The 12,101-nt window shown below is 45.1% G+C and overlaps 1 pseudogene; it reads right to left on the reverse strand.

Annotated features, from left to right (window-relative positions):
• Positions 1 to 1,783: 1,783 nt before the first annotated feature.
• LOC147368836 (proteasome maturation protein pseudogene) lies at positions 1,784 to 2,177 on the reverse strand (annotated as a pseudogene).
• Between the last annotated feature and the right edge of the window lie 9,924 nt (positions 2,178 to 12,101).

A 12,101-nucleotide genomic window follows, 5' to 3' on the forward strand; every position in this document is an offset into this window, starting at 1 on the left:
GACTGGTTCAAAATTGGGAATTGAGTATGACAAGGCTGTGTATTGTCACCCTGCTTATTTAACTTCTATGCAGAGCACATGAAGCAAAATGCTGGGCTGGATGAGTTACAGTGTGGAATCAAGGTTGCCAGGAGAAATATCAAAAACCTCAGATATGCAGATGATACCATTTTACTGGCAGAAAGCAGAAAGGAACTAAAGAGCCTCTTGATGAGGGGGGAAGAGGCGAGTAGAAAGCTGGTTTAAAACTCAGTATTCAAAAAACTAAGATCATGGCATCCGGTCCCATCACTTCATGGCAAATAGAAAGGATAACAGTGGAAGCAGTGACAGATTTTCTCTTCTTGGGCTCCAAAATCACTGCAGATGGTGACTGCAGGCATGAAATTAGAAGACTCATGCTTTTTGGAAGGAAAGCTATGACAAACCTAGACAGTGTATTAAAAAGCAGAGACATCACTTTGCCGACAAAGGTCTGTATAATCAAAGTTATGGTCTTTCCAATAGTCGTGTATGGATGTGAGTGAAAGTGAAAGTGCTGGTTGCTCAGCTGTGTGTGATTTTTTTGTAACCTCATGGACTGTAGCCTTCAAGGTTCCTCTGTCCATGGGATCTTCCAGGCAAGAATACTGGAGGGAGTTGCCATTTCCTACTCCAGGACAACTTTGGGAGGGGGCGTTATTTAACCTGCCACATTTTTGGTTTTGGCACTGTTTTGTATTATGATTGCAGTGGGCAGATACACAAATTTACACCGTGATAAATTTGTATAGAACTTATATACCCACGGACCAATGAGTACAAGTAAAACTAGTGAAATCTGGATTAAGCTGGTATATTGTTGTCAATGCCAATGTTCAGTGACGATATTACACTAGCTTTGTATGTGTGTGTTCTCACGTCAGTACTTTAAATATTATGCACATCAAATTATGGTAAAAAGATGACTATGAACAAGATGCATCTGTGCTCAGTCACTTCAGTCGTGCTCAACTCTGCTCCTCCATTTGTGGGGTTCCCCAGGCAAGAATACTAGAGTGAGCAGCCATTCCCTCCTCCAGGGCATCTTCCTGACTCAGGGATCAAACCTGGGTCTCCTGTCTTAGCGGGCAGATTCTTTACCATCTGCGTCACCTGCTGCTACTGCTAAGTCGCTTCAGTCGTGTCCGACTCTGCGCGACTCCATAGACAGCAGCCCACCAGGCTCCCCCGTCCCTGGGATTCTCCAGGCAAGAACACTGGAGTGGGTTGCCGTTTCCTTCTCCAATGCATGCAAGTGAAAAGTGAAAGGGAAGTCTCTCAGTCGTGTCTGACTCTTAGTGACCCCATGGACTGCAGCCCACCAGGCTCCCAGGTCCATGGGATTTTCCAGGCAAGAGTACTGGAGTGGGGTGCCATTGCCTTCTCCGTGAGTCACCTGGGAAGCCCCTTAAAACACAGCCCCTCTATTTCCATCAGCACCCCACTGCATTATAGCCGACCAAGTTTATCTCCAACCATCAAGTGGGGTTCTTTCCAGTAGTTCACTTTGTGACAGGTCATTAAGAATATCTTCTTGAATCTGGACTTCCCTGGTAGTACAGTGGTTAAGAATCTGCCTGCCAACATAGGGGACATGGGTTCGATCCCTGCTCCGGGAAGATTCCACGTGCTGCAGACCAACTAAGCCTGAGCACCACAAGAACCGAGCCCATGCCCTAGAGCCCGTGCTCAGCAATAAGAGAAGCCACGCGATGAGAAGCCCATACATAGCAACAAAGACCCACCACAATTAACATAAAAAAAATTTTTTTTAAGGGATATCTTCAAATCCAGTCATCTGATTGTTACCTCTCATAATATCCGGTGAAAGGTTTGAGCTTGGAAGAACTGGAAGATGCTGAGCCTGTGCTGCTTCGAATTCCATCTGCAATTTTAGTGGAACAAAGGGCCTCTGGATGTTTCTTAGTGTGGAAAAGTTCATTTTATCTTGGTTGGGCTGGAAAGTTTTTTCTGGCCATTCAAGAGGATAACCAGGCAAAAGTTCATTTTTTCACACAAGGAAAATCCTGTGGAAGAAGATCATGACTTTCAAAAAGTCCACTTGCTGGAAACTCAATAACTGGAATCCTGTCGTTTGGCTGAGATTCAAGTCCTCTGGCAGGAATCTTCCACTTCCTTGGGCATAGCCTCCTTGTGTATGTGTGTGTGTTTATTTATTTATTTATTTTCTTTTTGGCTGTGCTGGGTTTTTGTTGCTGTGCACAGGCTTTCTCTAGTTGCAACAAGTAGGGGCTACTTCAGGCTTGTCATTGTGAAGCGCAGGCTCTAGGTGGGCGGCTTCAGTCACTGCAGCACGCAGGCTCAGTAGCTGTGGCGCACCGGCTCAGTTGTCCTGTGGCATGTGGGATCATCCCGGACCAGGGATCAAACCCATGTCTCTCGCATTGCAAGGCAGATTCTTAACCACTGGACCACCAGGGAAGCCCTTCTGTGTGTGTTCTGCATGCAGTTACAGTCAGGAACAACTGGGTGAAGGGCACACTGCCATCTTCCGTATGATTTCTTACAGCTGCATACGACTCTGCAGTCATCTCAATGCAAATGTCTATTTTTAAAAAACTAAAAAAAAAAAAGAAAGTGACCACACCCTTCTGCTTGTGGGACCTTAGTTCCCTCACCAGGGATTGAATCCACAACTACTGAAGCCTGAGCGCCTGCAGCCTGTGCCCTGCAACAAGAGAAGCCACTGCAATGAGGGGTCCTCACACTGCAACGAAGAGTAGCCCCCGCTCACTGCAACTAGAGAAAGCCCAGGCAGCAACGAAGACTCAGTGCAGCCAAAAATAAAAATTAAAACAAAAAAAAGATAACCAACAAAGACCTACTATGTAGCACAGGGAACTATATTGAATATCTTGTAATGATCTGTAATGGAAAAGAATCTGAAAGAGAATATATATATATGTATAACTGGAAAAAGAGCTATAGGTATATTCATACATACAAATGGACTTCCCTGGTGGCTCAGATGGTTAAGTATCCTCCTGCAACGCAGGAGACCTGGGTTTGATTCCTGGGTTGGGAAGTTGCCCTGGAGAAGGGAATGGCAACCCACTCCAGTATTCTTGCCAGGAGAATTCCATCCACAGAGGAGCTGGGTGGCATATAGTCCGTGGTGTCACAGAGTCAGACATGACTAAGCGACTAACTTAACTTTTAATACATCCAAATAACTGAATCACTTTGCTGTATACTGGAAACTAACACAACATTGTAAATCAACTGTACTTCAATTATTACAACAACAACGAAAAAAGGACCCTCAGAGCTGAAAGTGGGTTGGGTCCGACTCAGCACAGACTGCCCCCTGGTTATCAGTCTCCCCACAAACCTGCATGTTCAAGATTCCAAGTTCACAGAGGTACACAGGCCCAGCTTTTGGGCGTGGCATCCGTTATCTGCTTCCTTCAGCCCTGGGTCTATCTCCTCTCACTCCCAGAGCTTCCCTGGGGCTGCTCACACCCGGCATGCAGTCCCAAGCCTTCTGGAGTCAACACAGCGCCTGGCCCACGGGGCAGCTCAGTGTGTATATAAGCCCGAGCCACCCAACATGGTTGTTGATGGTGGCCCGCAAGCCAGGCAGGTCCGCTGTTAAGCCAGATCTCTGGGATCAGCTTTTGAACACGCAGGAGGACAATGGAAAAGTGCTATCTATTTATACACTACTGTGTATGAGATAGGACTTCCCTGGCAGCTCAGTGGTAAAGAATCCACCTGCCGTGCAGGAGCCACAGGAGATGTGGCTTCCATCCCTGGGTCAGGAAGATCTCCTGGAGGAGGGCATGGTAACCCACTCCAGTGTTCTTGCCTGGGACATCCCATGGACAGAGGAATCTGGAGGGCTATCGTTCATAGCGTCGAAAACAGTCAAACACGACTAAAGTGACTTAGCACACTAACACACGCCAGGGTTCAATCCCTGCTTCTCTGGGAACTAAGATCCCACAAGCCCCAGGGTACAACCAAAAAACAAAAGATAGGGCTTCCTTGGTGGCTCAGTGGTAAAGAATCTGCCTGCAATGCAGGAGACAGATTCGATCTCTGATCCAGGAAGATCCCACATGCCTCAGAGCAGCTAAGCCTGTGCGCCACATCCCCTGAAGCCCACAAGACCCAGAGCCAGTGCTCCACAGGAGAAATCACCACAATGAGAAGTCTGCATACTCCAGCTAGAGAGTAGCCCCCACTCACCGCAACTAGAGAAAGCCCGAACAGCAAGGAAGACCCAGCATAGACAAAAATAAATAAATAAATTAGTTTTTTAATGTCCGTTTTTTTTTTTTAAGATAACCAAAAAATATTTCCTATACAGCACAGGGAGCTCTACTCAATATTTGTAATAACCTGTAAGGGAAAATAATCTTAAAAAGCATGAAAATATGCATATGTATCACTGAATCGCTTTGATGTACACCTGAAGCTAACACAACATTGTAAATCAACTAGACTCCAATAAAACTTAAAAAATGAAAAGTAACAATTGGGATATCAGCTCCAAGAGGCCAGAGACTGCTCGTTCTCGGTGCCTGCCATGCAGCAGATAATAAATATTTGCAAAATGAATGACTGAATGTTTACATCAGCCATTGGCCTATCAAAGAGACTTCTCTGCTGTGCGTGGTATGTTGATGTTTTTCATTCACGGACCTCATGCTTGTTTGTTTGTTTTTGAATAATTATTTATTTTTTATTTTATTTATTTATTTATAAATTTTGTTTTATTTATTTTTGACTGTGCTGGGTCTTCCTTGCTGTGCAGGTTTTTTTTTTAGTTGCAGTGAGCGGCGGCTGCTCTCTAGTTGAGGTGCATGGGCTTCTCATTGCAATAACTTCTCTTGTTGCAGAGTGTGGGCTCCAGTTGTGACTTGCAGGATCTAGAGCAAAGCCTCAGCAATGTGGCTTAGTTGCTCCAGGGCATCTGGAATCCAACCCATCTCATGCACATGCAGGCAGATTCTTTACCACTAAGCCATGTGGGAAGCCCATATGTAATTTACATATCTAAGTCCATTTATCTAAATTGTGGTGTTCAAGGGGCAAAGGCTCAGGTGGTAAAGAATCTGCCTGCAATGCAGAAGACCCAGGTTCAGTCCCTGGGTTGGGAGGATCTCATAGAGAAAGGAACGGCAACCCACTCCAGTATTCTTGCCTGGAGAATCCCATGGACAGAGGAGCCTGGTGGGCTACAGTCCATGGGGTTGCAAAGAGTCAGAAACAACTCAGCAACTAACACTTTCACTTTTCAAGGGACATAGGAACGGGATAAGCCCAAAGGGCCTCAGAACAGGGGACAGAAAGTACCAGGCCCCTCTCGCCAATTTGTTTGCTCCCCAGCTATAAAAACAAGCAGACAATCCTTGTTCAGCGTTACCTCGCCCTGGCTCTCTGGAAGCTGGCCTGCTGCTCCAGTTGCGACTAATAAACTCTATTAAACTCTAATTAACTCTTAACTCTAATAAACTCTCTTTCCTTCTGTGTCTCGTCTGAAAATTTGTTTCCAACTCTCACATGACATAAATGAGAGCACATTATTGAGTCTGTGCCTTGCTTTCTTCGTTTTTTTTTTTTTTTTTTAATTCAGTCCTGTATTTATTTACTTTTGGCTGTGCTCTGACTTCCTTGTTACGTGGGTTTTTCTCTAGTTGTGGTGATCGGGGGCTGCTCTCTAGTTGCAGTGCCCGGGATTCTCACTGCAGTGGCTGCTCTTGCTACAACGGGCTCTAGGGTCCTCCGGCTTCAGTAGTTGCGGTGCATTGGCTTAGCTGCCCCTCAGCATGTGAAATCTTCCCAGACCAAGGATCAAACCTGTGTCCGCTGCATTGGCAGGCGGATTCTCAACCACTGGACCACAAAGGAAGTCCTTCAGCATCTATTTTGTGCCAAGCATGGAATAGCAGTTGGGGATCCACTTAGTGAGTCAATGCATATTGACTCACAAGAGACACTATCAGGAATTTTGTGACCGGGCCATGACGGGAATATTTACACCCCAAGAATTGGCAAACACTGCAAATCAGGGTTTTAAATTATTTTTTCCAGGTTGTTCATTAACTGGCACACCATTGTATCTCATCATGGAGAACAAATTAGACATAAACCCCTGCTCTCATGGTGCTTATATACTAGTGTGTCCTAGTGGCGAAAGCAGTAAACAAAGCAATTAAGTAAAATGTACAGTAAAATATGGGCTTCCTGGGTGGCTCAGTGGGAAGAATCCACCTGCCAATGCAGGAGACCTGGGTTTGACCCCTGGGTTGGAAAGGTCCCCTGGAGGAGGGCATGGCAACCCACTCCAGTATTCTTGCCTGGAGAATCCCCATGGACAGAGGAGCCTGGCAGGCTACAGTCCATGGGGTCACAAAGAGTTGGATATGACTAAACTGAGTGAGCACCCACACACAGTAAAATATAGATGCTATGGAGAAGAATAAATCAGGGGACTGGGTAAAGGACTGCAGAAAGTGAAAAGTGAAAGTGAAGTCGCTCAGTCGTGTCCGACTCTGCGACCAAGGGGATTGTAACCCACCAGGTTCCTCCATCTATGAGATTCTCCAGGCAAGAATACTGGAGTGGGTTGCCATTTCCTTCTCCAGGGGATCTTCCCGACCCAGGGATTGAACCCAGGTCTCCTGCATTGCAGGCAGACACTTTAACCTCTGAGCCACAATTTCAATCCAAGGACTGCAGCGGCTGAGGTAATTAAAATGCTCAGGTAGGCTTCCTGGAGGAAGTAACATTTCCGCGAAGGAGCAAACACTTGCACTTGAAAGAGTAAACAAAGGTGTTTGGTGGAACACGTCTTCCAGGCAGTTGGCACAGCATACACAAAGGCCTCGGGGCAGGACTGTGTCTGGTGTGTTGGAGGAACAGCGGGGAGGCCGTGTTTCTGGAGCAGAGTGGGCACGAGGGAGAGAGGGAGGAAAAGAGGGCTAGGAGAGGACGGGCAGGTCGTGCGAGGGCTGCAAGAGGACTCAGGCTTTTTACTCAGGGAGGTGGGAGCCCTGGAGGGCTGTAGGCAGAGGAAAGGCGGTGCCTGACTCAGGCGCTCACACGCTCCCTCTAGTGGCTGGTGCGGGGAAGACAGACTGTGGAGATGAGGATGAGAGCTGTCGCTGGTGCTCACAGGCGCCCTCAGGTGGCTTCCTCGGGGAGGACAGAATGTGGGGGAATGGAGAGAGGTTGGGTGGGGGTGTCCAGGGTGGAGGCCACTTTACTGGTCCAAGTGAGTGATGATGAGAACTGAACGCTGAGGGAGGCAGAGGAGGAAGTTAGTGGTGTGTTTTTTTTTTTTTTTTGCCATTTCAAATAATGTGGAAATGAATGCTTTTTTCACTTTTTTTTTTTACTCAGTGAAATTCCTCAAAATGGATTTGCAGACTCAAAGATTCCTCATTAAATAGTTAAAAACACTTTTCAAATATTTAAGGATGAAATGCTGAAACATGGAGAATAGAAATTGTGCTCATTTCCCCCACCACCTATTTTTCGAACAGTTTATAATGAAACCTTTCAAGTACACAGAAAAATTGAAAGACTTTTACAATGAATTGTCATATGCCTACTGTCCACTTTCTCAATGAACACTTTGCTATTTTGCCCTATTCTGTATTTATCCATCCTTTTATCCATTCATCAGTATATCTCACTTTTTAATGCATCTCCAAACAAGTTGCATACGTCACATCCATTAGGATGGCTACTATCAAAAATAAAATAACAAGACTTCCTGTTTGCCAAAAGTTTTACTTTCCTTTTAGGTTCAAAGGATTCCTTAAGAAAAGAAACCACTTGTCAAACACACAATAAACAATTCCGATATTTAATAGAGGATTATTTGATTTAATTTCAAGATGCAGCCATTAAAAAAGGGAAATAGAGGGCTTTGCTGGTGGCTCAGTGGTAAAGAATCTGTCTGCCAATGCAGGGGACATGATTCAATCCCTGATCTTGGAAGATCCCACATGCCTCGGAGCAACTAAACTTGTCCACCGTAGCTCTCTAGAGCCCAGGAACTGCAGCTACTGATGCCTGTATGCCTAGAGCTCTGCAACAAGAGAAGTCATTGCAATGAGAAGCCTGAGTACCACAACAAAGAGTAGTCCCTGCTCACTGCAACTAGAGAAAGCCCATGCAAAAACAGCAAAGACCCAGGGCAGCCAGAAATAAGTAAATAATTTTTTTTTTTTTCAAAGAAAGGAAATAGAAACAACAGAGAAAAGTAACAGCACACACATCACCAGATTCGGCTGACCAACGTCCAAACTTGAACAGCGTTAGGAAGTCCCTTGTTAACAGGATAGGTCCCAGGTGGTGGGTCCAACCAACTGGTGAGATTTCAAATTGCAGTTTCAGGCACATCCACTTCTAATCCCAGGCAGAAAATGATATCATCATCAGTTTGAGCGCAAAATTTTAGCTCCAGTTTTTCTTTGAACTTTTGCAATGCTGTTTGTTTCACCTCGTGAGTCATAGACTTCTTAAACCCCAGGGGGTTGACCAGATCCTCAGAAGCTTAAGAGATTCCAGGACTCACTTCCTTTCTTATCTAAAGTGCTGTCTGGCTTGCTGTGCTTGCAGGAAGGGACAGAATCCCAGCAGTGTCTAGGCAGGTCAGAAGCAGGTCAGAGGCCTGCTCCCCTGCTTCTGAAGTCTGAACAGGACTTCCTCCATTTTAATTTCCCTAACACTTCCCTGGTGGTCCAGTGGTTGCAACTTTGCCTTCCAATTCAGAGGGTATGGACAATTCAGAGGGTATGGGTTTGATTCCTGAGAAAGAAAGATGCCAGATGCCTCTTAGCCAAAAAAAAAAAAAAGAACCCAGAACATAAAATGGAAGCAATATTGTAACAAATTCAATGAAGATTTAAAAAATGGTGTACATAAAAAAACAAAAACAAAAAACAACACCAAAAAAAAAAACCAAAACCCAGAAAATAACAAGGGTTTCTATGAGAAAGTGGAAGAATTGGAATCCTTGTTTGTTGCTGGTGGGAACATAAGATGGTGCAGCTATAGACAACAGTTCAGCAGTTCCTCAAATAGTTAAACATAGAACTACTATATAATCTAGAAATTCCACTCTTGGGTATATGCCCAGAAGATTTGAAAATAGGCAATCAAAGAGGTACACCTCTTTGTACACCAATGTTCATAGCAGCATTATTTACAATAGCCAAAAGGTGGAAACAATCCAAATGTCCACTGATGAATGAATAGATAAACAAATTGTGGTCCACTCATGCAATAGGAAGGAAATTTAAAAAGGAAGGAAGTTCTGACACATGCTACAGTGTGGATGAACTCTGAGGATAACTATGCTCAGTGAAATAAACCGGGCACAAAAGGACAAATATTGTTTGATCCCACTTGCTAAGGTTCTGAGAGTAGTCAAATTCATAGAGAGAAAATATGCTAGAGGTTACCAAGGTCTGAGGTCATTGTGAATAATGCTGTGATGAACATGGGTGTACAATTATGGAGTCCCTGCTTTCAATTCTCTCTAGGAGTGGAATTGTTGGATCACATGCAGGAGATCCTGGTTCGATTCCTGGATCAGGAAGATCTGTTGGAGAAAGGATAGGCTACTCACTCCAGTATTCTTGGGCTTCCCTGGTGGCTCAGGATGGTAAAGAATCTACCTGCAATGTGGGAGACCTGGGTTTGATCCCTGGAGAAGGGAACGGCTACCCATTTCAGTATTCTGGCCTGGAGAATTCCATGGACAGAGGAGCCTGGCGGGCTACAGCTCATGGGGGCCGCAAAGAGGCAAGAGACTGACACGACTGAGCGGCTTTCACTTTTTTGATGCTAATTTTATGTTTAACTTTTTGAGGAACTACTCTTTTGACATAATCCCTTACAAGGTCTCTTTGAGGCAGCATCCTGGAGACAAAGCGGTAAAATGAATGAAGTGACTGAATTCCAACTCTATTTCATATTTCAGAAGTAGAGTTAACTGGATGGTTAGTATAGGGAAGTTAATAGTGCTTGCTTCTTGGAAGAAAAGCTGTAACAAACCTAGGCAGTATATTAAAAAGCAGAGACATTACTTCACCGCCAAAGTCAGTCTAGTCAAAGCTATGATTTTTCCAGTAGTCATGTATAGATGTGAGAGTTGGATCATAAAGAAAGCTGAGTGCTAAAGAACTGATGCTTTTGAACTGTGGTGTTGGAGAAGACTCTTGAGAGTCCCTTGGACTGCAAGGAGATCCAACCAGTCCATCCTAAAGGAAATCAGTCCTGAATATTCATTGGAAGGACTGATGCTGAAGCTGAAGCTCCAATTCTTTGGCCAGCTGATGCAAAGAACTGATTCATTGGAAAAGATCTTGATGCTGGGAAAGATTGAAGGCAGGAGAAGGGGAGAACAGAGAATGAGATGGTTGATGGCATCACTAAACGGATGGACATGAGTTTTAGCAAGCTCTGGGAGCTGGTGATGGACAGGTAAGCCTGGCATGCTGCAGTCCATGGGATCACAGAGTCCCAAACGACTGAGTGACTGAACTGAAGTGGATGGTTCATGGTGGCTCCATTCACTTTAGGTGTCAAAACCTTGTGCTTATCCTGATCGGAACTCTTCCAAATGCCATATGCAATCCAGCTGCAAATCCTGTTTGTTCCACCTTCAAAATTAACTCAGAATCTGAATACTTCTCTCTGCCTCCACCATCCCTTCTGTCTGTTTTCTTTTTTGGTGGGGAGGAGCGCCATACAGCATGTGGGATCTTAGTTCCCTAACCAGGAAGCAGACCTGTGCCCCCTGCACTGGGAGTGTGTCTTAATCATGGGACCATCAGGGAAGTCCCATAAAGTGTTTGTTAAATGAATAAATAAGTGAATGAATAAATGACTAGGTCAAGTCCTTTTTTTTCATTCCTTCCTATCTTGAGAAACCTATATGCAGGTCAGGAAGCAACAGTTAGAACTGGACATGGAACAACAGACTGGTTCCAAATAGGAAAAGGAGTACGTCAAGGCTGTATATTGTCACCCTGCTTACTTAACTTCTATGCAGAGTACATCATGAGAAACACTGGGCTGGAAGAAGCACAAGCTGGAATCAAGATTCTCGGGAGAAATATCAATAACCTCAGATATGCAGATGACACCACCCTTATGGCAGAAAGTGAAGAGGGACTAAAAAGCCACTTGATGAAAGTGAAAAAGTTGGCTTAAAGCTCAACATTCAGAAAACGAAGATCATGGCATCTAGTCCCATCACTTCATGGGAAATAGATGGGGAAACAGTGGAAACAGTGTCAGACTTTATTTTTTGGGCTCCAAAATCACTGCAGATGGTGACTGCAGCCATGAAATTAAAAGACGCTTACTCCTTGGAAGAAAAGTTATGACCAACCTAGATAGCATATTCAAAAGCAGAGACATTATTTTGCCAACAAAGGTCCGTCTAGTCAAGGCTATGGTTTTTCCAGTGGTCATGTATGGATGTGAGAGTTGGACTGTGAAGAAAGCTGAGCGCCGAAGAATTGATGCTTTTGAACTGTGGTGTTGGAGAAGACTCCTGAGAGTCCCTTGGACTGCAAGGAGATCCAACCAGTCCATTCTAAAGGAGATCAGCTCTGGGTGTTCTTTGGAAGGACTGATGCTAAAGCTGAAACTCCAATACTTTGGCCACCTCATGCGAAGAGTTGACCCATTGGAAAAGACTCTGATGCTGGGAGGGATTGGGGGCAGGAGGAGAAGGGGACGACAGAGGATGAGATGGCTGGATGGCATCACCGACTCGATGGACGTGAGTTTGAGTGAACTCCGGGAGATGGTGATGGACAGGGAGGCCTGGCGTGCTGCAATTCATAGGGTTGCAAAAAGTCGGACACGACTGAGCGACTGAACTGAATTCCCATCTAATTGGCCACGCCCCTGAGACTTGACCACGCCCCAGGAACAAGCTGCGTCGCTTGCCGGCCTCACCTCTCGGCTGAATCGGGACAAACCATTTCCATTCGTCGTATCGGGTGGGGAGGCCGGAGAGAAAATCTCTTACGTGGAAACGATGGAAGCTGCCCTTTTATTTCCCTGAGAAGTGCCCGTAGATT

Source organism: Bos grunniens, chromosome 7 (genome assembly GCF_055505025.1).
Source record: "Bos grunniens cultivar Pamir isolate PY7600 chromosome 7, Bosgru_T2T1.0, whole genome shotgun sequence".
Lineage (NCBI taxonomy): Eukaryota > Metazoa > Chordata > Mammalia > Artiodactyla > Bovidae > Bos > Bos grunniens.